Source organism: Antechinus flavipes, chromosome 4, assembly GCF_016432865.1.
Source record: "Antechinus flavipes isolate AdamAnt ecotype Samford, QLD, Australia chromosome 4, AdamAnt_v2, whole genome shotgun sequence".
Taxonomy (NCBI): domain Eukaryota; kingdom Metazoa; phylum Chordata; class Mammalia; order Dasyuromorphia; family Dasyuridae; genus Antechinus; species Antechinus flavipes.
The window spans coordinates 72,857,348-72,874,954 of record NC_067401.1 but is presented as its reverse complement, the minus strand read 5'-3'; the positions used below and the strand labels follow the sequence as shown (position 1 = coordinate 72,874,954).

Genomic DNA, 17,607 nt, shown 5'->3' with positions numbered 1-17,607 from the left:
TTTGATTAAATCTATGTTATCTTTAATTTTGTCTGAGATCATGAATATTAAATTATTCTCTTGCCTCTTTAGCTTTGTATGTATCTGTCATATCTGTTTTCTGAAAGCAACATATTATTGAATTCATATTTTTAATTTGCTATTTATTTTCATTTTATGGATAAATTTCTCCCATTGACATCCAAAGCTACAATTCCTTGTGTATTTTTCTCCTTCCTATTTTTTATCACTATCCTTCTCACTCTAATTATCCTCACACCTCCGCTTTACTTCTACCTGCTACCTTGCCCTTTTATTTCTCAATGGATCTACCCTCTAAGAATCCCTTACTTATCCTCTTCCCCCCAATCCCCTTGCCTTCTTATTTTTTTAATTTGTAAGACTTTTATATCTTTCTAGATATTTATATTGTTCCCTCTTTAATCCATTCCCAAAGATAATAAGGTTCCGGTACTACCCTCCCTTCCCCTACTAGTTTCTTCTATATCACTTTTTCCTTTTATGCCTCATTTCTTTGAGAAAATTACTCTTTTTTTTTATCTTTACCTATTTTGTTTTATTTTTTAGAATCATCTTATCATACTCAGCTCAGCCCACCCCTTTCTTTAAAATTATTTCATGCCAAATAATGATAATTATAAGAATACTGCTAATATTTTCACATACACAAAGAAAATAATTTGACTTTATTGAGTTCCTTATAATTGGTCTTTAATATTTAACTTATGTTTCTTTTGGATGTTAAATTTCAAATTTTCCTGTAAATTATGGAGGTTTTGTCATAAAAATCTGAAAATCTTTTAGTTAAATTTACATTTTTTTTTCCATTCAGGATTATACTTAACTGTGCTATTATGCTATTCTTGGTTGTAATCCCAGCTCTTTTGCTGTAGAAAATATAGTATTCTAAGACCTAAGGTCTTTCAGTGGAGCAGCTGCTAGGTTTTATGTAATCCTTATTGTAGTTCTATGATATTAAATTTTTTTTTTCTTGTTGCTTGCAATATTTTCTCCTTAGCTTGGGAGCTTTGAAATTTGGCTATGGCATTCCTCTAAGTTTTTCTCCTGGATCTCTTTGAGGTGGTGAACAGTGATTTTTTCTATTTCTACTTTGTCTTCTTGTTGTAGAACTTTAAGGCAACTTTCCTTGTATAATATTGTATCAAGATTTTCTTTTTTAATTGTAATTTTCAGGTAGTCCTACTATTTTCATATTATTTTTCCTTGATCTGTTCTCCAAATCAGTGATTTTTCTGATGAGATAATTCACTTTCTCTTCTATTTTTTGATCTTTTTGATTTTGTTTTACAATTTCTTGGTGTCTTAGAATGTCATTATTCTCTTTGCTCAATTCTAGTTTCCAGGGAATTATTTTCTTCCTTAAAATTTTGATTCTGTATTTTTAATTGCTTGACTTTTCTTTTTATAATTTTCTTGATTTTCTTGGAGTGTTCTTATTTTTAAAAATTTTTTCCTCTATCTCTCTTTTTGTACTTGGGGCCATTTGACATTTCACATTGAAGAAAGAGATACTTTTTTTAGCTCAATTATCATCCTCTGAATATGAACCCAGATTTTCTCAATATCTCCCTATCTCTGTAATCTCAATCTATGTTGAGGTTCTTTCTTCCTTATTTATTTATTTATTTGTTTGTTTTATTTTAGCAGCTAATAATATGATATGGTTATAGTCCTATGATAAGGAAAAGGATACCCTAACCCTCAGCTCCTTCTTACTGTTATTTTCTGAGGGTCGGTCTCAGAGCTCCCCTCTCCACTTCTAAGCCACATTGTCCACAAATGATCTTGTTCCCTGCAATCTCCTGGGTGGCTGCAAATTGCAGCTATCTTCTCTACCCCAGAAACCAGGGACTCTGCTCTCCTACAAGTGCCCACAACTAATAGCAAGTGCCCCTTGCTACTGCATTCACCAGGTTTCTATAACGTGGTTTGAAATCCCACTCAATTCAACTAACTACTTATGACCTTAGACAAATAGCCCAGGGAAGGACTTCATTTCTCTTATCTACAAAATAGAAGGATTGGACTGAGTGACCTCACAAGGTCCATTCCAACTTTGCATCAGCTCCAGCTCTGAGAACTTGTCCACTGCAGTCATACTCTTTGGACTGAAACAAGTCTGCCCTAGAGGATATTGATTGTTTTTATCCTGCCCCAGGTTTGGCTTAATGTTTATTTATTCTGGATAAGCCTCTGTACTTAACCTCCTCTCCTCCAGCATGCTCTCTGCTCCTGTTAACAGTCAGAAAACATTTATGTGGGCAAGAGGACTACTATGTGCCAGTCGTTATGCTGAGAACACCAAGAAAGGCAAAAAAAAAATCCAGTCTTTTACTCAAGTAATTCACAATCTAATGAAGAAAAATAATACTTTTAAAAAGCTAAAAAGAGAAAGGAATGAGAATCTAGGAGGTATTCTTTGAACATCACCTTCTACCCTCTCCAGAACCAGAGGGAACTGAAAGTGTGAGTTCAAAGGTTGATGTGATCTTGCAAAAAAAAAAAAAAAATGAGGTTCCCGTTAATAAATGAGTTATGGTACTCAGCTCTCATTCTCATTCCCTTCTATTTGTGTTACCTCTAGCCAAGAGTGTTTAATAACGGGCTCTCAAGAATTAAATATCTATCTATATCTGTTTATCTATCTATAACATTATATGTTATATATAATGTATAAATACAGAACACAGAAATTTTACATTTAATCTGGATTATTAACATTTTCTCTATCATTTTCTTAAGTCTAGACAATCAGTATAACAATCAACCAAGCCATGATTGTAGTGTTTGCTGATTTCTGAGGTATAAATGCTCATACTCTAGTCTACAAGCCTTAGGAGATTGAGACATGGTAGCAGCATGGAAATCATTACATTCATTAAATTATCTTGTATATACCAATCTCTGTACACATGTGCCCCTAACAATGCCCTTCCTTCAAATTTCTCTAATTCTATTAAAAATATACCATCAAGTCTCCCAATTTGGGTCAGTTACCCTTGACTCTTTCCTCTCCCTCACAATATCTTCTTCTCCATATATAAGCAGTTTTCAAGTCTTGTAGATACTATCTCCACATCTTTGCTCTACCTGTACAGCCTCCCTCTGCTACTTCAAGCACTCATCATCTCTCACCTGAACTATGACCATTAACAGGTATCTCTAGTTCTGGTCTTTCCTCTTATCAATCCAGCTTTCCCAGAGCTAACAAATAATCTTTGTAAAGACTATACCACTTGCTATCTTAAGAAACTTCAGGGTCTTCTTATGGCTTCTAGAGTAAAACACAAATTCTTCATAGCATTTAAAGTCCTCCGTAATATATCTTTAATCTGCCTTTCCATATTTAGTTCATCTTGCTCCTCCTTATTGTATACTATACTCTGTCAGAGTGTCATTTGTTACACTCTGAACTTGGCATTCCATTTTGATAGTTTTGCTCTGTGACTTCCCTCATGGCTCACATACAATCCTAGTCTACAAGAAGTCAAGTCTAAAAGTATTAATTCTCCACTATGTGCTAAATGCTGGATAATAAAGAGAGGCAAGACATTTCTAAACATTAAAAAAATTATCTAAATCATTATTGATTAAAGAAATAAGACACCTCTAAGATAGACACTTCTCAGATAGTGTAAGATGACAGGAAAAGATGATGATAAATGTTGGAAAGGATGTGGAAAAACTGGGGCACTAATACATTATTGATGGAGTTGGGAACTGATCCAACCATTCTGGAGAGCAGTTTGGAATTATGCCCAAAGGGCTATCAAACTGTGCATACCCTTTGATCCAGCAATGTCTCTACTGGGTCAGTATCTCAGAGAGATCATAAAAGAAGGGAAGGGACCCATATGTGGAAAAAATGTTTGTGGCAGCTCTCTTTGTAGTGGCAAGGAACTGGAAACTGAATGGATGTCCATCATTTGGGTAATGGCTGAATAAATTATGATATATCAATGTTATGGAATGTTATTGTTCTATAAGAAATAATTAGCAGGCTGATTTCAGAGAGACCTGGAGAGACTTACATGAACTGATGTTAAGTGAAGTGAATAGAACCAAGAGAACATTGTACACAGCAACAAAATTTTGTGATGATCACCGTGATGTGATGGACTTGGCTCTTTTCAACAACGAGGGGATTTAGGCCAATTCCAACAGACATATATGAGAGAGCCATCTGTATCCAGAGAGGGGATTATGGGGATTAACTATGAATCACAACATAGTATTTTTATATTTTTTTGATGTTATTGTTTGCCTGCTTGTTTTCTCATGTTTTTCTCTTTTGATATGATTTTTTCTTGTGCAGCTTAATAAATGGGGAAATATGTTTAGAAGAATTGTATATGTTTAACTTATAGTGGATTACTTACTGTCTATGAGAGGGAACACAAGATTTTGCAAGTGTGAATGCTGAAAACTATTTTTACATGTACTTTGAAAAATGAAAGCCTATTTTACAAAAAATATAAAGCATTTAGAAAAAACAAAAACAAAGAGAGGCAAAAATAGCCCCTGCTTTCAAAGGACTTAATCCAATGGAGGATACAATATGCAAACAACTATATAAAACTAAGAGACTCAGGGTGTCCTAAAATTTTTAGTGCTGCTTTAAGCTTTATTTAAACTTCAGAAATTTAAATGCTACAAACTTAGGAAGAATAGTGCATGAAAGGCCAATTTATAATTTCAAAACATTGATATATTTCTTACCAAGTTCAATAATAATCATTTTTAAAGCTTTTTATTTTCAAAACATATGCACAGATAATTTTTCAACATTGACCCTTATATAGCTTTGTGTTTCAGATTTTCCCCTCCTTCCCTTGATTGCTTCCCCTTGATGGCAAGCAATCCATTATATGTTATACATGTAAAAATATATGTTAAATCCAATATGTGTAAACATATTTATTCAATTCTCTTGCTGCACAAGAAAAATCAGATCAAAAAAAGAAAGAAAATGAGTAAGAAAATAAAATGCAAATGAACAACATCAAAATGAGTGAGAAAGCTATGTTGTGAGCCACATTCAGTTCCCACAGTCCTCTTTCTGGATGCAGATAGCTCTCTTCATCACAAGATCATTGGAACTGGCATCAATTATCTTATTGTTGGAAAGAGTCACATTCATCAGAATTGATTGTCATATAATATTGATGTTGCTGTGTACAATGATCTCCTGGTTCTGCTCATTTCACTTTGCATCAGTTCATGTAGGTCTCTCCAGACCTCTCTGAAATTATCCTCCTGATCATTTTTTATAGAACAATAATATTCTATAATATCCATATACTATAATTTATTCAGCCATTCCTCATCTGGTGGGCATCCACTCAGTTTCCAGTTTCTTGCCACTACAAAAAGGGCTGCCATAAACATTTTTTGCACATGTGGGTCCCTTTCCTATAATGTTTGGGCTAGCTTTCTGGAGGTCCTCCAGATCAGCCTTGAGGACAGCCACCACGAGGCTGGTCAAAGATAGAATGTCTCTCTCTTCACTCCTTCTCAGCCCTTATATACCTTATTTTAATTATATCATTACAGCATACTGATTATGTGTGAAACAGTACTAAGCATATATGTGAACTAGAGAACCATTATCTCATCAATTCCACTGAGTTAACACCTTTCAAGTATACTTCTCCAAAGTTCTGCCCTCTACACTTTCCTTCTTTTAAGATCTCTTTGAGATATAATCCTAGTAGTAACACTGCTGGATCAAAGGTTATGAACAGTTTGATAACTTTTTGAGCATAGTTCCAAATTGCTCTCCAGAATGGCTGGATTCATTCACAATTCCACCAACAATGTATCAGTGTCCCACTTTTCCCACATCCCCTTCAACATTCATCATTATCTTTTCCTGTCATCTTAGCCAATCTAAGAGGTATGTAATGGTATCTCAGAGTTGTCTTAATTTGCACTTCTCTGATCAATAGTGATTTAGAGCACCTTTTCATATGATTAGAAATAGTTTTAATTTCTTCATCTGAAAATTGTCTATTCATATCTTTTGACCATTTATCAGTTGGAGAATGGCTTGAATTCTTATGAATTTGAGTCAGTTCTCTATATATTTTAGAAATGAGGCCTTTATCAGAACTCTTAAATGTAAAAATGTTTTCCCAATTTATTGCTTTCCTTCTAATCTTGTCTGTATTAGTTTGTTTGTTCAAAAACTTTTATCTTAATGTAATTTCTAGTTCTTCTTTGGACACAAATTCCTTCCTGAATCTCCACAGATCTGAGAGGTAAACTAGCTTATGTTCTTCTAATTTGCTTACAATACCACTCTTTTTGTCTAAATCATGGACCCACTTCAACCTTATCTTGGTATGTGGTGTTAATTATGAGGTCAATGCCTAGTTTCTTCCATACTAATTTCCCAGCAATTTTTGTGTTCTTATCCTCAAAGCTGGGGTCTTTGGGTTTGTCAAACACCAGATTGTTATAGTTATTGACTATTTTGTCCTGTGATCCTAACCTATTCCACTGATCAACCACTCTATTTCTTAGTCAATACGAAATGGTTTTGATGACTACTGCTTTATAATATAGTTTTAGGTCTGGCACAGCTAGGCCACTTTCAGTAGTATTTTTTTTTCATTAATTTCCTTGAAATTCTTGACCTTTTGATCTTCCAGATGAATTTTGTTATTATTTTTCCTAGGTCTGTAAAATGATTTCTTGGGAGTTTGATATGGCACTAAATAAATAGATTCATGTAGGTAGTATTGTCATTTTTATTAATGTACATAAAGATAACAGAATCTCTTGGGTTTTTCTTTAACAAGACTTTTCAGTTGTACCTATTGTATTCCCTTTCTAGCCTAAACCTAAGGAGAAAGAAAAAGAGGAAAGAAATAATTGAGTTGCTGCATGGAAAGAGACACTGAGATCTAATTGGATAATATAGAATCCTGGTGAGTGAAGAACTAACTGGAATTGTTTGCCTTGTCCAAAGAGTCAATTTAACTTTTTCTGCTGTACATTTTGTTCTAATTGAATAAGATAGCATTCTGATCAGGCTGATGAACCTGAGAGGAGAAAGCAGGTTTAAATTCCAGGAGATGAAAGGAGCATAAAAGGAAAGGATTGATCCTACTTACAATGGAGCAGAGTTCTCAGAGGTCTGTCTTCTGAAGGAGATAGGAAGACAGAAATTTAGGAAGAGTTAGGGCTGAGATAGAAGGACATGAAGTTATATTCCTCTAAGAAGGAGGCAGTTCTGAATGAAAAAGATCAGAGAAGAAAAAGGTTGAAACTCAGTCATAGAACAGTCAGATTAAGTTCAGAGTTGGCAAAAGCTCACAGAATAAATTTGCTCCCAGGTGCTAATTAAACTGTTAGAATAATAGAATAATAGTCACCCCCACCTCACAAATACTTTTTGCTTTATTTAGTGGTGTTATCTGGGGATGAAGAAGTAAACCAAGAGTTACGATATCTAGGAGGTGCTGATTGTGGTAGGTGGCATTTGTGGAATCCCCTTTTCCAAAGGGTTCCTATTTGATTAGCCAGATGAAGGAGAAAAACCAAAGATCAGGGTGCTAAGGAAGATGCTGGGGATAGGAAGAGAGTTTTGTTGAATTTCCTTTTCTATATGATCCATAGGGACTACAGATATACTTTGTATTTCCATGTCTATCATGGGCCTCAACACACAGCAGGTTCTTTAATATTTATTGAATTACACAACCTTTGAAATAGCAGTTTTTGATAGGAAACTATATCTCTTTTTACATTTTTCTGATTAAATTTCACTTAGCTCCACTATTCCCGCATAGCTTGAAGTGCTCATAGAATCTAGTAACTTGTAATCATAATAGTTAGAGGAAGAGTCAGACTTTCGACGGGTAAATCATTTCTTTAGTATTTCAACCTGAGTTGCTGCTGCATATTTGGTCCTGAGTCTTTCATTGCTATGACTCATCTCACTATGGGAGGGGAGCTGTTCACTGTTTATATCTCTTTCTTTGGTAGAAGACAGAAGGTAACCTGCTCTCATTTGGTTGCTATTTGAAGAGATAAACATTCAAGAGACTCCATTAGCCTCTGGAAAACCATGTTACTATGTCAGAGAACAAGGAGATACTTTGCATAGAACTTGGAAAGAGGAGAAGGAGCCAATGGGCTTTGCAATTTTGATATGACTAATTCAGATATTTCCTTGGTCAATCTTTTTTCCACGTACTGTGTACTCATCTCTTTTTATAGACTGTTCTAAGACTTGGAAATAGCAATCATTTCTGCTTTGACCAGAAACCCTGAGGGTCTTCCCCTTCCAGATTTATTTATTCAGATTTTTTTTTAGACTAGGTGAAAGAGGACATTCTTTGCCTCTCTTGCTACCTAACCTTAAGCACTGAATAGGTGCAACCTTAGTCAAACTCAGACCTGTTGAAGACCTTAGCTTAAAAAAGTTAGGGTCTCCCATTTCATCTAGGCGATCTCCAGTCATCTTGATCCATATCTTGCCACCGAACCCAGATGGCTCTGGAGGGGAAAGTGAGGCAGGTGACTTTGCACAGACCTCCCTTACTTAAATCCAATTCACTTGCATGTCATGCCATCTCCTCCTGATGTCATGATCCTCTAAAGAACAAAGCACAAGCAACAACCTTGGTAAGTCCTTTTCTACTTACTGTGCACTCACTCTTTTTACAGATTGTTCTAAGACTTAGAAATTGCTTTGTGATAAATATAGATGGCATACCACTGAGCTACTGGGGTTCAGAAGTAAGCACAGAAGAAAATGAGTGCTATTCATTAATCGTCTATGATGTTCTGTTAGGCGTGTTGCTCCTGTAGTCTTTTAACTTTTGTAGTCATTTAATCCCCTTTTAGAGGTTTAGCCGAGGTCCAGACTCTGAAAACAATTCTGAACCCAGTCATAAGGAACTTAGAGAGATTTAGACTAATAGCTCAGGAGCGCAATATTAAAATAGCTTTGTCATTGCTTCCATCGTGACCTGTTACTCTGATTCTAGTGATGGAACCTTTATTTTAACCCTTTCAATCAATCAATTAATTAATAAACATTGTCAAGTACCTACTATGTGCCTGGCAGTATTTTTAATATCCTTGATGTCTAGCATAGTATATAACTATAATTGCTTAAAATGTGTTCTCTCACTCTGTCTATCCATACATCCATCCATTTATCCATCCACCATCCATCTATCCTTTCATCTATCTACCAATCTGTTGATCTATCAGCCTATCTATCTCTCATAACAAGCATTTATCAAGTGATTACTATGTGCTAGACACTACTATGTGCTAGATACTGAAGATACAAAGACAAAAATAAGCATTTCTACTCTCAAGGATCTTACATTGTAGCAGAGAGAGACAATATGAACATACAGAACATGTATAGACAGTATAAACACCAGATAGTTAGGGAAAGAGGTTGTTGGGAGGGGAATAAGGAAAGACTTTGATTAGAAAGTGGTGCTTGAGTCTTGAAGAAAGAGTAAAATTCTGTACAATAGAAGTGCAGAGGAAGCACCTTATAGAAATGGAGGGGAGACTAATAAATAATAAATAGAATGATGTATGTGGAACAGGAAGAGGGATGTTTTGCTGTATCATAGGGAATGGAAAAGGATGTAATGAATGATGAGTCTGGAAAAACAGGTTGGAAATTAGAATGTAAATGGCTTTAAAAGCCAAGCAGAGTAGTTTATAATTGATTCTAGGGGCAAATGGATCAGGTTAAGTTGTTTCAATTGCAGACCATCTCCTTTTCTCATTATTATTGTTTCTTATTTTTGTTTTGTTATTTAAAACCAATTTTGAGCTTAGCTCTAACAAATCTATGATCTGATTGTACACAGACCACTGATTCAGGTATAACATACATCAATAACAAGTTTTTTTTTGTCCATTAAAATAGAATCTTGTCCATTTTTCATATCAGTTGATACTGGCTATGTCCAACACCAATTCTTCTCTCAGTGAAATTGTTCTTCATACAAGATGCAGTGAGGCTTCTGAGGAATCAACAAGCTTTTGCCCTCTCTTATTCAATCTTCTCAAAACATACTTTCCTTTATAATTCTCCCATCGTTACCTTTTCTAATCTTTGCATTAAAGTCACCAATATCAGGAAGGTCTTATCAAGTTTTTTTTTTTTTGGTAGTATTCCTCTTTCACTTCAATTCTTAGCAACTGATATTGCCAAGGTACAATTATTTTCATGCTATCTTTTTAGTCAATAATTATTAGTACTGCTAAATATGATAACCCATGAAGTAATTTTTCTTATTACCTTTTGGAGTATAAAACCCACTCCACCAGTACTTTACTTTTCACAGGAACATTTGTGAACTATCCTTCCATTTAATTACTACTTTCTTCTTTCTTTGGTTTTGCTTATAGCAAGAATATTATGACTGATATGGTTCTAATTCTCCAGAAATATAGTCACTTGGCTTTCAGACAAAAAACTCACATCCAAAGTACCAACTGTCAAATTAAAGGTTATTGATGGTCTAAAAACTCCATGATTCTTTGTATTCACTGCCCCATTTCAGACTACTCTGCCAACATGAATGCAGAAAGAAATGGGGACTATATAGACCTCAAAGATTAGTTTTTCCCTTTGTTTCATGAATTACAATGAGAAAACCATTTATTAGCCAGCCAATCTATGGGTAATGTATTTCTCCATAACTAGTTAAATTGGTTCTCATTAATAATGACAAAAAACATCATGGAATGTGGATACAGAACTGCTTTCAGAGTCAGAAAAATCTGGGGTCAAATTTCACTTTTAACATATAATGGCCTTGTGGCCCTGGGCAAATCATGGAATCCCTGAGACAACACTGTAAGTTATAGAGCAGATGCTGCTACTAGAGGGAATCATCTCACTGAAATTTCTCTATAATGATGATATCACAGATTTAGTTTAGTTAAAAAAAAAAAAACCACACCACCACCAGCACTAGTAACACAATAATAACAAACACAATCTTGAAAGAATACAAAGAATAATGCAGAGACAAATGGTGGCCTAGGCTAGTCATAGTATATTACCTTTGATAAAAAAAAAAAAATAGTATGAAGATATATTGGAAGGATAAGTGGGTTAGTCTCCTTGGCTGCTAATGTATACATATACATATATACTTATATATACATATATATGTTTTTCACTTTGTGTATATGTGTGTGTACTATGAAAAAATGTGTGAAATAGACATCCCTGCCCTCAAGGAGTTTGCATTTTGTCAGAGGAAAGAACATATACACATATTTGCACAATAAAATATAAAAGGCAAATTGAAAGACTGGACAGGTGGGAGAGGAACTGGATTTGAGGGCAGAAGGTATGGATTTAGCTTTGCTACTTCTACATGATGACCTCAGATAAATCATAAAATCACTCTGGGCTTCAGCTTCCTTATCTGTAAAAAGAAAAGTGGAGCTAATTCTAGTTTAAATCTTTAGGCACTAAGACACTTACTTTGTGCCAAGCATTTGCTATGAGCAGGGAATACAAATAGGAAAAATTACATGTTCAGTCCCAGCCTAAGGAGCTCTCAAAATAATTGAAGAAGACAAGATATTAAAAAAAGCTCATTTGGATGCAGGGTGGATGGGAAAGCCTGGAAATCTTAATTGCCACAGTGGGGCAAGGCTCAAGAGCTATTCGGTTAGCTGACAGTGGCAAGGATCTGCATGGCAGACAGACAGTAAAGCCTAGGGGACCTCAAAATACAGGTAGATGGTAAGGGCTAATGTTGGTAATAATAATAATAATAATATTAGTGATATTTAATAATATAATAATAATAAAATATAATAATATAATTCTTTGCCTCTCTTGCTACCTAACCTTAAGCACTGAATAGATGCAACCTTAGTCAAACTCAGACCTGTTGAAGACCTTAGCTTAAAAAAGTTAGGGTCTCCTATTTCATCCAGGCGATCTCCAGTCATCTTGATCCATATCTTGCCACCGAAATAATAAAAGTGATAATTCCCATCTCATCCAAGCCTTGTGTAAAGTCAAACAGGAGCTAAAGGAATTGGACTTGTTTAACCGAGAGAAGAAAAGACACAAAGGGGACTTGATGACTCTGTTCACGTTTCTGAAGGTCCTGTGAAAAAAGTTGACTGATTCTGTTTAGCTCCAGGAAAGAAATGGTATTGAAGGTAGCTTGAGTTTTGTAAGGAGATGAAGAGAAAGAGATGAGAAGGGAATGCATTCCAATCACTGGGGACAGTTTATACCAAGGTGCTAGAACTGGGAAGTTGAGACGTTGTTTTCTTTACCTCTAATACATCTCAATTAAAAGGCTCAAAGTCAACCCTTTATTTCATGTACTTTTTATGTTTGTTTTTTGCTGAGGCAGTTGGGGTTAAGTGGCTTGTTCAGGGTCATATAGCTAGGAAGTATTAAGTGTCTAAGCTTGATTTGAACTCAGTTCCTCCTGAACTTTAGGACCAGCACTCTATCCACTGCATCACCTAGCTGCCCTTCCATCTACTTCTTTTTTTTTTTTTTATTTTAAATTTTTTTATTTAATAATTACATTATATTTACACTCATTTCTGTTCCGATTTTTTTTTCCCCTCCCTCCCTCCACCCCCTCCCCTAGATGGCAAGCAGTCCTTTATATGTTGGATATGTTGCAGTATATCCTAGATACAATATATGTTTGCAGAACCGAACAGTTCTCTTGTTGCGTAGGGAGAATTGGATTCAGAAGGTATAAATAATCCGGGAAGAGAAACAAAAATGCAGATAGTTCACATTCGTTTCCCAGTGTTCTTTCTTTGGGTGTAGCTGCTTTTGTCCGTCATTTATCAATTGAAACTCAGGTCTCTTTGTCAAAGAAATCCACTTCCATCAAAATATGTCCTCATACAATATCGTTGTCGAAGTGTATAATGATCTCCTGGTTCTGCTCATTTCACTTAGCATCAGTTCATGTAGGTCTCTCCAAGCCTCTCTGTATTCATCCTGCTGGTCATTTCTTACAGAACAATAATATTCCATAACATTCATATACCACAATTTACCCAGCCATTCTCCAATTGATGGGCATCCATTCATTTTCCAGTTTCTAGCCACTACAAACAGGGCTGCTACAAACATTTTGGCACATACAGGTCCCTTTCCCTTCTTTAGTATTTCTTTGGGATATAAGCCCAATAGAAACACTGCTGGATCAAAGGATATGCACATTTTGATAATTTTTTTGGCATAATTCCAGATTGCTCTCCAGAATGGTTGGATTCGTTCACAACTCCACCAACAATGCATTAGTGTCCCAGTTTTCCCGCATCCCCTCCAACATTCATCATTATTTTTTCCTGTCATCTTAGCCAATCTGACAGGTGTGTAGTGGTATCTCAGAGTTGTCTTAATTTGCATTTCTCTGATCAATAATGATTTGGAACACTCTTTCATATGAGTGGTAATAGTTTCAATCTCATCCTCTGAAAATTGTCTGTTCATATCCTTTGACCATTTATCAATTGGAGAATGGCTTGATTTCTTATAAATTTGAGTCAGTTCTCTATATATTTTGGAAATGAGGCCTTTATCAGAACCTTTAACTGTGAAAATGTTTTCCCAGTTTGTTGCTTCCCTTCTAATCTTGTTTGCATTAGTTTTATTTGTACAAAGGCTTTTTAATTTGATGTAATCGAAATTTTCTATTCTGTGATCAGTAATGGTCTCTAGTTCCTCTTTGGTCACAAATTTCTTTCTCCTCCATAAGTCTGAGAGATAAACTATTCTATGTTCCTCTAATTTATTTATAGTCTCGTTCTTTATGCCTAGGTCATAGACCCATTTTGATTTTATCTTGGTATATGGTGTTAAGTGTGGGTCCATGCCTAATTTCTGCCATACTAATTTCCAATTATCCCAGCAGTTTTTATCAAATAATGAATTCTTTTCCCAGAAGTTAGGGGCTTTGGGTTTGTCAAACACTAGATTGCTATAGTTGACTATTCTGTCTTGTGAGCCTAGCCTTTTCCACTGATCCACTAATCTATTTCTTAGCCAATACCAAATGGTTTTGGTGACTGCTGCTTTATAATATAATTTTAGATCAGGTACAGCTAGGCCACCTTCATTTGATTTTTTTTTCATTAATTCCCTTGAGATTCTCGACTTTTTATTGTTCCATATGAATTTTGTTGTTATTTTTTCTAGATCAATAAAATATTTTCTTGGAAGTCTGATTGGTATAGCACTAAATAAATAGATTAGTTTAGGGAGTATTGTCATCTTTATTATGTTCGCTCGGCCGATCCAAGAGCACTTAATATTTTTCCAATTATTTAAGTCTGACTTTATTTGTGTGGAGACTTTTTTATAATTTTGCTCATATAATTCCTGACTTTCCTTTGGTAGATAGATTCCCAAATATTTTATGGTATCAACAGTTATTCTGAATGGAATTTCTCTTTGTATCTCTTGCTGTTGGGTTTTGTTGGTGATGTATAAAAATGCTGAGGATTTATGGGGATTTATTTTGTAGCCAGCTACTTTGCTAAAATTATGAATTATTTCCAATAGCTTTTTGGTAGAATCTCTGGGGTTCTCTAGGTATACCATCATATCATCTGCAAAGAGTGATAGTTTGGTTTCCTCATTGCCTACTCTAATTCCTTTTATATCTTTCTCGACTCTTATTGCCGAGGCTAGTGTTTCTAATACGATATTAAATAATAATGGTGATAGTGGGCAACCTTGCTTCACTCCAGATCTTACTGGGAAAGGTTCCAGTTTTTCCCCATTGCATATGATGCTTACTGATGGTTTTAAATATATGCTCCTGACTATTTTAAGCAAAAGTCCATTTATTCCTATGCTCTCAAGTGTTTTTATTAGGAATGGATGTTCTTCCATCTACTTCTAAAAGCTCTTTGATCCATCTTGGCTGGTATCAGACTTGGGGATATTTACTAACATATTCTGCCAATAGGATTCCTTTGGGTCTTAGCCCTGGCCCCGTAGAAGTACTGAGATGAGCCTGCTTTGGAATTGGTTGCACTTCATTGCTCAGCTGATGACTCCATCCCTTCTCTCTTGCTCAGAAATCCTTAGAATCCTTATCCTTAGAAGTCTTAGAATCCCATGTCATCATTTTATCACATTCCAATATATTATATAAACTTTAATATCATAATTTCTACCATTATATGAGAACAGTCAGATCATCAAAGGGTCCCAGAGAACTTTGGGAATCTGTGACTAGAAGGAAAGACTAGGAGGAAGTGAACAGAGAGAACCCAGATAATGAGAGAGAACACTAAGGAGTGGGGTAGGGTAAAGGGGAGAAGGTTTCTGTTGTTTGCTTCCTGTTGGTCATTGTAAGAGACCCAGATCTGGGACAACCCGCAGCAATGGCTGCATTATAGAAACACCACAATCAGATAATCCCTTAGCAAAACTTTTTTATACTCCTTTATGTAATTCAGTAACCTCTTTGTCTCAAGTAGCCTCATCTCATGCAAGCAGTGATCCGAGATAAGCACATAATTACATTCCTTTCAGGACGTGCACCAAGCTTTCCAGTGTCAGGAAGGGAGTCTGGAGCTGGAAATATAATCCTTTGCTCCTGTTCCCTGTGCCCTAGAAAGGATCCTGAGCTTGAACCCACAGGGCTTGAGTAAACCCTGGCTCTTCCTAATATCATCCATATGATCTTGGGTAAATCATTTAACTTCTAAGGGCTTCAGCTACCTTACATCTAAAAGACAGAATTGAACCAATGACTTATAAGATTCTTTTCAGTTCTAGATCCCTAATCCTAAGAATTAGACCAGATGCAGATACAAGACTTTGCTCTGGCTAGAAATACCTGTAATATTCCATGACAAAAGATTGAAAAGATAGGAAGTCATTAACCTGCTGTCAGGGAGATTATAAATGAGTGGGGCCAGGAAGTACACATTCATAGGAACATATATTTGGAACCAGAGGCAAACTTCTATATTATCTAGTGTAAATCCTACTTTTTTTTTTTTTATGTAAAGACCTACAAGCCCAGATTAGGGTTCCTTCTCCCATGAAAGAGTCCCAGATTAGTAGTAGACTACCCAGGCTCACTGTGGAAAGATCTGTCTCCACAGAGATGTTGACTGGTCGTTTTTGCACTCTTTGGTTCATTTACACCCCTTCCAATATACATCCAGAAAATCCTGAGAGAATTTTTTTTAAATATAGGAATGATTGTTGTCTCGGATCTTCCCAAAATGAATTCACAGAGTCCTTTTTAGAAAGTTATTCAAAGTACACAGTAGATTGGGAATAGGACAGCTATTTATTTCTTCCACTACAAAAGAAGTGCTTAAGAAACTGAAGACTTACTTATAAGGCATTCATTGTCAAATACATTTTTAAAAAATATATACAGTAACTTAAAAGTCCTATTATACTCCCCTGGGAGGTTGATACATAAAACATTAAATAAGAAACACTTTGTGGGATTATTTAAGAGGTTGTGTAGTTTCATCTCAACTTTGCACTGCCTGGGAAATTCACTCAAGCTTCATATTGTCTAGCATATGGCTCATCTTTCTGATGATGGTGATTTTTTTCCCCTGAGAAATACTTTAATAGCTTCAGGAAGCTCAGCAGTACCATGGATAGAGCTCTAGATCTGAAACGTAAAGACTTGAATTCAAATGAGACCTCAGATATATGCTAGCTATGTGACCTTGGGCAAGTCATTTAACTCCTGTTTGCCTCAGCTTCTCATCTATAAAATGAGGGCACAATGGGAAAGGAAATGGCAACTCATTCCAGTATCTTTGTCAAGAAGATCCCATGGACAAGTACATGGAGTAGGTAAGAATCAGACACAAAAGAAAGTAATATGCCCAAATTCATGTAGTTAATGTGAAGCAGAGTTTAGATTTGAACTCATCTCCCAACTCTAAATCCAACTTTCTTTCCATTATACTAACAATTATATTTGATCCTGCAAATACAGATCCATTTTAATGCATTAAACAGGTCAGAAAAAAATTACTTTCTGTATCTTCATACAAAGAACTACATTCTACAAGGCTGGTATTTATAGTTTCAGTTACTCCTTTGTTGGTGGGCAGCTAGATGGTGCAGTGGATAGAATGCTGGTCCTGAAGTCAAGAGGACCTGAATTCAAATCCAGCCTCAGACACTTACTAGCTGTGTGACTATGAGCAAGTCACTCACTCCGTTTACTTCAGCTTCATCATTTGTAAAAAGAGCTAGAAAAGAAAATGGCAAACCACTCCAGTATCTTTGCCAAGAAAACCTCAAATAGTAGTAAAGAGTTGGACTTGATTGAAATGACTCAACAACAACAACAAAAAATCTTTTGTTTCTGTTAACTTTCATGATATTGGACAAATCCTATTAAAGGACTTTCCACCATTTTCTTTTCTACCAAGGTTTTGTTATTCTTTCTTCACCTCAGAGACCTACGTTTCTCCAAGTGCTGGAGCAAAAAGTCTTTATAAACCTTTTACAAATACAATCATCTACAAAATCTTTAAAACTTTAAGATTAAGGACAGCTAGGTGGTGCAGTGGATAGAGCACCAGTCCTGAAGTCAG

At 35.5% G+C, this 17,607-nt stretch overlaps 1 protein-coding gene across 1 annotated transcript in view; it reads left to right on the top strand.

Annotated features, from left to right (window-relative positions):
• The window catches only part of ABCD3 (ATP binding cassette subfamily D member 3), a 609,690-nt gene that overhangs the window by 583,335 nt on the left and 8,748 nt on the right, over nucleotides 1-17,607 (top strand). Inside the window, exon 24 of the transcript XR_007953146.1 lies at nucleotides 6,860-6,953. The gene's annotated coding sequence lies outside the window, so the exon portion shown is untranslated. The remainder of the gene's footprint in view (nucleotides 1-6,859; nucleotides 6,954-17,607) is intronic.